The sequence below is a fragment of the Falco peregrinus genome, chromosome 5 (genome assembly GCF_023634155.1).
Source record: "Falco peregrinus isolate bFalPer1 chromosome 5, bFalPer1.pri, whole genome shotgun sequence".
In the NCBI taxonomy this organism is placed as follows: domain Eukaryota; kingdom Metazoa; phylum Chordata; class Aves; order Falconiformes; family Falconidae; genus Falco; species Falco peregrinus.
This window is the reverse complement of record NC_073725.1, coordinates 50642962-50651239: the sequence shown is the minus strand read 5'-3', so window position 1 is coordinate 50651239 and position 8278 is coordinate 50642962. Positions and strand designations below refer to the sequence as shown.

At 41.1% G+C, this 8278-nt stretch overlaps 1 non-coding gene across 1 annotated transcript; it reads right to left on the bottom strand.

Moving 5' to 3' along the window:
• Positions 1–2243: 2243 nt before the first annotated feature.
• TRNAG-UCC (transfer RNA glycine (anticodon UCC)) lies at positions 2244–2315 on the bottom strand. Its single transcript has one exon. It is a non-coding gene; the product is annotated as a tRNA-Gly (tRNA).
• Between the last annotated feature and the right edge of the window lie 5963 nt (positions 2316–8278).

The following is an 8278-nucleotide window of genomic DNA, read 5'->3' as shown; positions in this document are numbered from 1 at the left end:
AACTACATTTTCAAAGCCTCATCACGGTTTAACCTCAGCAGGCAACCAAGTACCACGTAGCCGTTCATTCACTCCCCATTCCCCCCTCAGTGGGATGGGGAGGAGAATTTGGAAAAATGTAAAACATGAGGGTTGAGATAAGAATAATTTAATAATTGACATAAAATGAAATAATAACAACAATTGTAATGAAAAGGAGAGAGAAAGGGAGAGGAATACAATTCAAAAGGAATGGAAAAATACACCAAGTGATGCACAATACAATTGCTCAGCACCTGCTGATCGATGCCGAACCGGTCCCCAAGTAGTGATTCACTGGCCCTGGCAAACTCACCCAGTTTATATACTGAGCATGACATCGTATGGTATGAAATATCCCCTTGGCTAGTTCAGGTCAGCTGTCCTGGCTGTGTTCCCTCCCAGTTTCTTGTGCCCCTCCAGCCCTCTCACTGACAGGGCCTGAGAAACTGAAAATTCCTTGACTTAGTACAAACATTACTTAGCAACAACTAAAAACACCAGTGTGTTATCAACATTGTTCTCATACTAAACCCAAAATACAGCATTGTACCAGCTACTGAGAAGAAAATTTACTCTATCCCAGCTGAAACCAGGGCAGGCCTGTGTCTGCCTTTCTCCACTCCTTAGAAATCTAGTCATTATCCATTCTTAGTTAGCTATCATGAACTTCTCCCTGGGCCAGCTCAACTCCTTTAGTCCTTTCCTTCTTTTGCTTGCTATAAACCTACACATGCATTTTCTCCCTCTCAAGAAAAAAAGAAAAAAAAAAACAAACCCAAAACCCCCAGAAAAGACCGAAACAAAAGAAGTAAACACTCAGTGTGATCAAATATTCTTCCATACACCGCAGCCTGTCATGTGAGTAGGTCCTGTCTGCAACTGTCACATAAACAGGTTTTGGAAATATAGTACAAACTGTTTTCAAAATTACTTTGGGATAGAACATTTTATCTGAAAGAGTTGTCAAGAGTCAAGTTTCAAGTACAACAGGATTCTGAGCCATGGGATTGACAGTGATTAATTGTATCACCAAAACTGGTGGGCACTCTCAGAGAGCTGGAGGGGCACTCAGACAGTGGGGCTTCGTGGGAGGCGTAGGCTTTGATATATCCGATGGCTCCTGAAGGTACTAGCTACTGGCTCTGAAGTGAACCACAGCCTGTACGCATTCCTCTAGCTCTGCTGGAGTGACACTTCCTTTGGCCGCCTTGTCTCTCAGCCCAGGTTCTGCTGCCATGCCCATTCCTAGAGAAATAGCTAACATCTTGTATTGGTCCTCTGCTCTCAGTTCTTGCCTTGGCTTGACACACAATCATAGAACCACAAAATGGTTGAGGTTGGAGGGGACCTCTGGAAGTCATCTGGCCCACCTCCCCTGCTCAGACACACACACGCAGAGCCAGTTGTCCAGGACCATGCCCAGACAGCTTTTGAGTATCTCCACAGACAGACCTCACACCCTCTCTGGGCAACTTGTGCCAGTGCTTAGTCACCCTCACAGTAATAAAAGTGTTTCCTAACATTCAGAGAGAACCTTCCATGTTTCACTTTGTGCCCGTTGCCTCTGGTCCTGCCACTGGGCACCACTGAGAAGAGCCTGGCTCCATTCTCTTTGCACCCTGCCTTCAGGTATTTTTATACATGGATACGATTCCCCCCCTTGAGTTTTCTCTTCTCCAGGCTAAACAGATCTCTCAGTCATTCCTCACAGCAAAAAGACGCCAGCACTGTAACTGTCAGTGTGGCCCTTCACGGGACTTTCTCCAGTACGCTCATTTCTCTCCAGTACTGGGACTTTAGAACTGGACACCGTCACTGCTCCAGGCGTGGCCTCAGTGGTGCAGAGCAGCTGGGGAAAAACATCTCCCCCGACCTGCAGGCAACAACATTGCTGCAGGCCCGGTGCCCTGGCCCTCTCTGCCGCAAGGGCTCTGTTCAACATGGCGCCCCAGCAGCACCGCCGCCACCCCGTTTCCCGCCAGCCTGCTCTCCCGCTGGGCGGGCGGCCGCCGCACACAGGCGTGGCTCCTCCCCGCGGCAGGGCGGGCGGCCGCCGCCGCACACAGAAGTGCCCCCCCACCGGCGGCAGGGCTTTGTCGCTTCGCTCCCAGCGGCACCCGGCGCAGCTCCTGCTGACCCCTTTCCGCGGCGCCGAGCGCCCGCTGGCTGGCGGCACCGCGGGCGTGCGGCTGCTGCGCTCGGGAAGGCGTCAAAATCACAACTGCGTTGGCCGGGAATCGAACCCGGGTCAACTGCTTGGAAGGCAGCTATGCTCACCACTATACCACCAACGCGCTGTTGGTAAACATCCTCTGCTGTTTTCTTCCTACACTTCTAGTATCCATCCGCTCCTGGTTTAACCATGAGCTTCATTAACTATCTACCACAAGCACAAAGAAGAGCTACTGAGCGAAACATTCCAGTTTCAGCTGTCAAAGCCACTAGAAAACTTTCTTTTCTTTTCTTCTTTTTTTTTTTTCCTCCTCTTTTTTATAACAATAAAAACACTAAGGTATTTTTCAGCAAAATATTTCAAACACCCTGATTTGTTTTAATGAAATTCCAAATAAAGTTACTAAAACCTTCGGAAATGGCACTGCAAATAATAGTACAACTGGGGAAAAGGTGAGCTAACACCTTCAGTGTGATGAAACAAACACCCTCATTTCACCATTTTTAGTAAAATACTCTTGCCAACATTACATTGAACTATGATGAGCTTTTTATTCCATGTTTGAAAGGTTAGGTGGAAAAAAATTATAGTGAATGATGTATGTTGTCCTTTTCCTCAGCTACTTCTTTGATATTTCCTCAGATAACTCCTTGATATATGAAGATATTTTTCTTGTCAGTATCATCAAAAGAAACACAAGTTCACATGGAAAATGCAGCTGAAAAACTGATTAGATTTAGAAAAGGATGGTATTTGAAAGAGGCCTATCTGAAACACAAATTTGAAATTCTGAATCTCAAACTTAAGTACATTTTTATCACATAACATATGATGAAAGGTTTTCTATTACAGTGAAGTAAGAAAAACTACTTTAGAGGGACAAATTCTCTAAACTGCTGTGAGGATATCCTATGTATAACCCAGGGCATTCTAGGGCATCTGTGATTTGTCTTGTGAGGACGTCCTGTTTACAGGCAGACCTGGTTCCTCACATGCAGGAATGGATCACTTTTCTCAGCAAGCTTATGGTGGAAAACATTCTGTGCCAGTTCTCAGTTCCTTAATAAAGAGACTGCAACGGTTATCAGAAAAGTTGTAAGACCTTATATTGGTTAGATGTCCATTGAACTCCTGATTCCTGACCCTTTCTGTCACTTAGCATGCTCCTGAGGAATTAATGGGTCCATAGCAAGTCTCCCAGTCCTGTGCCATTTGACCCAGAATCATCTAGTGTTTGTATAGGTGAAATTTTATGCAACCTTAGAGAAAAGTCTATGGAGCACAGCTACACCATAGTAAGGATATCAAGTTGTCCCTATTTTTCTCCTCGCTTTAAAAACCAGCCAAACCAGCCATGATTCTATTTAGAAGGCTCTGGAAATAGCTTGTGAGCACATACTGTTGAGTGTATTTATAACTAAAGCTTAACAAAACAAGCTAAGAGGGCTCTGCCGAGCTATGTAAAGTCTGTTTTCACTTGATGTGACATGCATTGTACACATATTGCCTTGCAAACGCACGCTTCAGTTATATGGTGCATGCACAGTAAACCACCTCTTTTAGCACCAGATTTTCTGTGCACTTGTGGAACCCTTTTACATGGGGCCTTGGCCCCGAGCCAGTAGGCTAATGATTTAAGAAGATGATACTACAGGACACATCAAATTAACTAATCATAATCACTTCTGAAAAATGCATATCTTATCATAATAATTTTCATGCTTTTCCTCATGTCACCATAAATATTTTCTAGTAAAACTGCAAAGGCATGGATAATAAATCTAAGCCTAGCAACAGTTGTTTCCAACATTACTGAAGAGTATGGTTTAACAATCACCACAAAAGCTATTCTTTACATACTTCCCTGCAGAAATATTCCATGGAATCTGAAAGTCTGTGGACTACCACTTGAAAATCATTACCTTACTGTTTAGGAAACTTGAGTAACTTCAGTAAAGAAGTCATTCTGGAAGAAGTGCGGATATTTTTCTTACCAGGAATGATATTTCTCTTTCTTAAGATTGTAGCATTAACTATGTCTTCTTTGTGATCTCACCAACCCTTATTTTAAGGCAATTCAGGGTGAAAAGGATGATTTTAAAACTGTGTGGTAGAAGTGGAAAGAGAGATAACCCCCCCTCTGAATTGAGAAAACGCACCAGATGAGGATCGCCTGCTCCAAGAAAGCTGGAAGCTGAAGTGGTTGGGCAAAACGGACAGAGAAGCCGTTGGGCTGGGGGAGCTTGGTGAAAGGCAGCCACCTGGGTCTCAGTTTGAAAAGCTGCTTAAACACACATGAAATTCGTAAAGAATTTAAGCACCCAAAGTTGCAGATAAGCTGAGAGGGATGCATTCCCAAAGTCAGAGTAGTCTTATCCTGCTTAAGGAATTCTAGAAACACTTCTGAACATCTGTAGGCGCCTGGAAATCTGTTGAAATCTGACCCCAGTGCTCCAGTCCCAAATGCAAAGCCTCCTTAACTTCAGTTATTCTTGTATGCTCAGATAATACACACATACTGCCAAATCAGGAGCTCTACATAAAATTTCTCCTGATTATTTCTTGGCTTGTGGGTTGGTTTGTTTTTTTTTTTTTTCCCCCCTTCTCTTTCTCATACACACATATGTACACAGGTTCCAGTAGCATTTGATGTACAAGCAGACCAAATTAACCCTTATTATGTCTTATCAGAACAACATGACTGTGCAATGGTAGCCTTTCCTAATCTGGTTTTAATTCACAAGCAACAAATCTGTTGACTGTGAGTATACTGCATAGACCAGAGAGGAAGTACTTTTCTGGACATAATTCAAAGGATTCCTACCATGCACATAATGACACACTCTCTGATTTCTTATTAAAGATTTCCTTTGTTTGGCTTTACATCAATTTAGTTGCATATGTGATTGCTTTTGCCGCAATATCTTCTTCAACTATTTAGTGCATCATCACACTAACCTCTTAATTAACCCTTGTTTCAAAGACTGCTTAGTGCAGGTGCAACAACATTGCTTTTCTGACAAAGGATATGCCTTGCTCACAGCTAGCGATCCAGAGTTACAGCACTCTCCAAACTATCAAGCTGCAACAAAGTCTTTTACCATCTCATACCAGCACACTCTTCATACAGTCCCTCTGCTGCCTTCTCCTCATCTTGCCTTATCCAAGGCGTGTGTTCTCTTCTCTTGCTTCTCCCTCTCTCCCCTTCTTCCTCGGCTGCTCTCTCTTCATTGCCTCTCAACCATTTAACAGAACCAGCCACAGCTGCACCTTATCTACATCAGCCAAACCTCTGCCCCTGAAGCCAGCCCACAGCTGGATATTATCAATGTTAATTAACCCAGCTTCATTCATCTGCAATCCACTTCTGTTATTGCCGAGGATCTGGGCATGCAACATAATGATTTTTGGTTTTAGTGCAAGGCTTCAGGTAATTGTATAATTGAGGCATTGCAGATTCACAACCTGTAGATACCTAAAAGTTAGTCAAACATAAGAAAATAAAACTTAGGTCTAACCAGCACTGAATTTGTCCAGTTTTCTGTTAATAAGCTTCTTCCCAGAGTATAGGTCTTGGTTTAGTTGATCTGGAAGGATAATATACCTATTATCCAATCCAAAAGGTCCAATTGATTCCTTAGTCCATATCAGAGTAAGATGTTAAAAATAGTAAGAATATATCTCAAAAGATTTCAGAACACTTTAGTGCTATCATCTGTCACAGATGAGTGGTTTAGACCATTTGAAGAATCACCATCAAAGGTAATAGCAAAAATTATATTTTTAATTTTAATTGGTGGAAGTGCAACTTGAAAAAGTTCAGTGGCAAGGTTCATTCTATAGCTTATTAGATAAATTATACTAAGAAGAATAAAATTTAAAATTAAGCTGGAATGTTTTACACAAAGACTAAAAAGGAAAAGGGGTAAGGAAGATCCTCCCATTGAGTCACAGAGTAGATCCCCTTGCTTTCTAAACTCTTAATAGAGGTTAGGTGTGGCCAGATCCAATCTTAGTCTCAAGATTGGTCAATAGTTTCTATTTAAAGCATGTCTAAGGTTTGTTCACAGTGTAAGGTTGATCATAGGATTTTAGCAACACTTAATCATTGAGTAATTTATAATTTCCAAAGTGAATCAAATAGAATTTACTATAATCACAACAGTAACTTAATTACAGATCCAAGATAGTGATACACTATACTTATTATGAGGTATCTAAATCAGTTCATATGCACATACACACAGACACAAAAGAACAGGTGTATATATATATATATATAAATGTACAAAGGTATACCTGTTAAAAGTTCCCCTCGAGTTCAGTGATATACTCATGGTGAATGCCTTTGCATTTCTCAGCGTCAAAGGACTGAGCCTCAAGAAGCAGGAAAATCAGTCCAGGCTCTGCCATCAGCTTTTGGTGCCAGTCCCCCTGGTATTGCAGATTTGGGAGTTTGCAAGCTTGGAGGCATCCCACGCAGAGGGAGATGCTGTACACAGCCCGCTGCAGTCCAGAGGAGCTCAAAGGGCTTTGCTTAGGACTGCTGTTTATAGGGTTGGAGATGATTTGGTTTAGTCAACAGTAATTTTCAGTCTTGACTGCAATCCCAGTAGGTAATTACTGATTTTTTTATTTTTTTTTATTCCATTGACAGTGGTACCCTACCACTCGGATTCAGACAAAGAATGTTCCCAGGCTTGTTAGGGGATGTTATGGTTCAGATACGGAATGCCCCAAGGCTGTCAGGTGGTGTTGTAGTTCAGATAAGGAATGTTTCTGATACAGCCAGTGCAGTTCCCCACTTCAGCCGTGCAAGAGTTGCTAGTACAGTCAAGGGAACTTAGCCGCCCAACTTACTACACAGAGGCTAAGGTCTAGCAGGGATTGCGGATATCATAGAGCGGCCCGGGGAGGCAACGAGGTGAACCGCCACACCTCCTGAGCAGAAGCTGCCTGTTACCTATCACAACTTTCCCGAACTTCTCCAGTAAATAAACAGCATTGAATTTTCAAAATATAAGACATTGAAGTTTCAGAAGAGAAAACTGCCTAAAGTATGTTAGGCAAATGCTACAGACACATGATCTTCTGGAATTTACTCGAAAACTTTATGTATTTTGACCTAATAAAAGTTTTAGAAGTAATTTACTTAGGTAAGCCAAGTTAAATTAAAAAATAATAATCAACCTTCATGAGGCTTTTGCTTGAAATACTTCTTTCTTATTACTGTTCTTTGTTATATAACCTGATTGTCTTAGATACTGACTTCAGTTTTCCAAATGCTGCTTTCCAATCAAATTATTCACAGTTATATACTTTGCTGTATCAAGGTCAGTCTCCTGGAGTGGTCAGTCTTTAACATACAATAAAGATAACATACACGCAAAGACATGTTTATCTTTCTCAAAGAAAGCAACAACTCAAATTTAGGAATACTTTAAAATGGGCTATGAAGATGGCATTCAAAATTCTTGACTTGTTGCTGTCCAAGTAGCCTTGCAAATACTTTTTAACATTTATAGCACTCGTTAGCTTGGTTGCTTTTTTCATTTCTAATGGCCATAAATTACATTTTCTCTGCTTAATAAAATGACATGATTCTGGATTTAATAGAAAATATTCTAGTAATTCTATGTTTTCACAATAAGATTACTGAGCCTTTTTTTTAACATCTAGAGAAATGTTTGACTTTACAAAAAGAAATTAAGCATTCTTTTCTCCAACAATAACTAGCAGAAATTTAATAACAAGCAATAAGGTTCTTTCTCTGGTGTATGTAAAATTCAGAATATTATAACTAATAGTAAGCTGTTAACTTGAAAAAATAAAATCAACTTTCTTGAGAAATGCAATTGTTAGTACTAAGGAGAGCCCACTGTTCTGGATGCAGTGAAGCCCCAACTGGTATAGTATGGCTAAAATAAAGAACTGACCAGTGAGCTTTTTAGTCATCCCAAGGATGAAATCAACTGTCCACAAAATAATAAACAATCGTTTAAAAAATCCTAAATAATTCCAAATTTATTATTGCTTTTGAATTATCAGGGGATAGGAAGTTAAATGGAAACCTAAACTGAGATT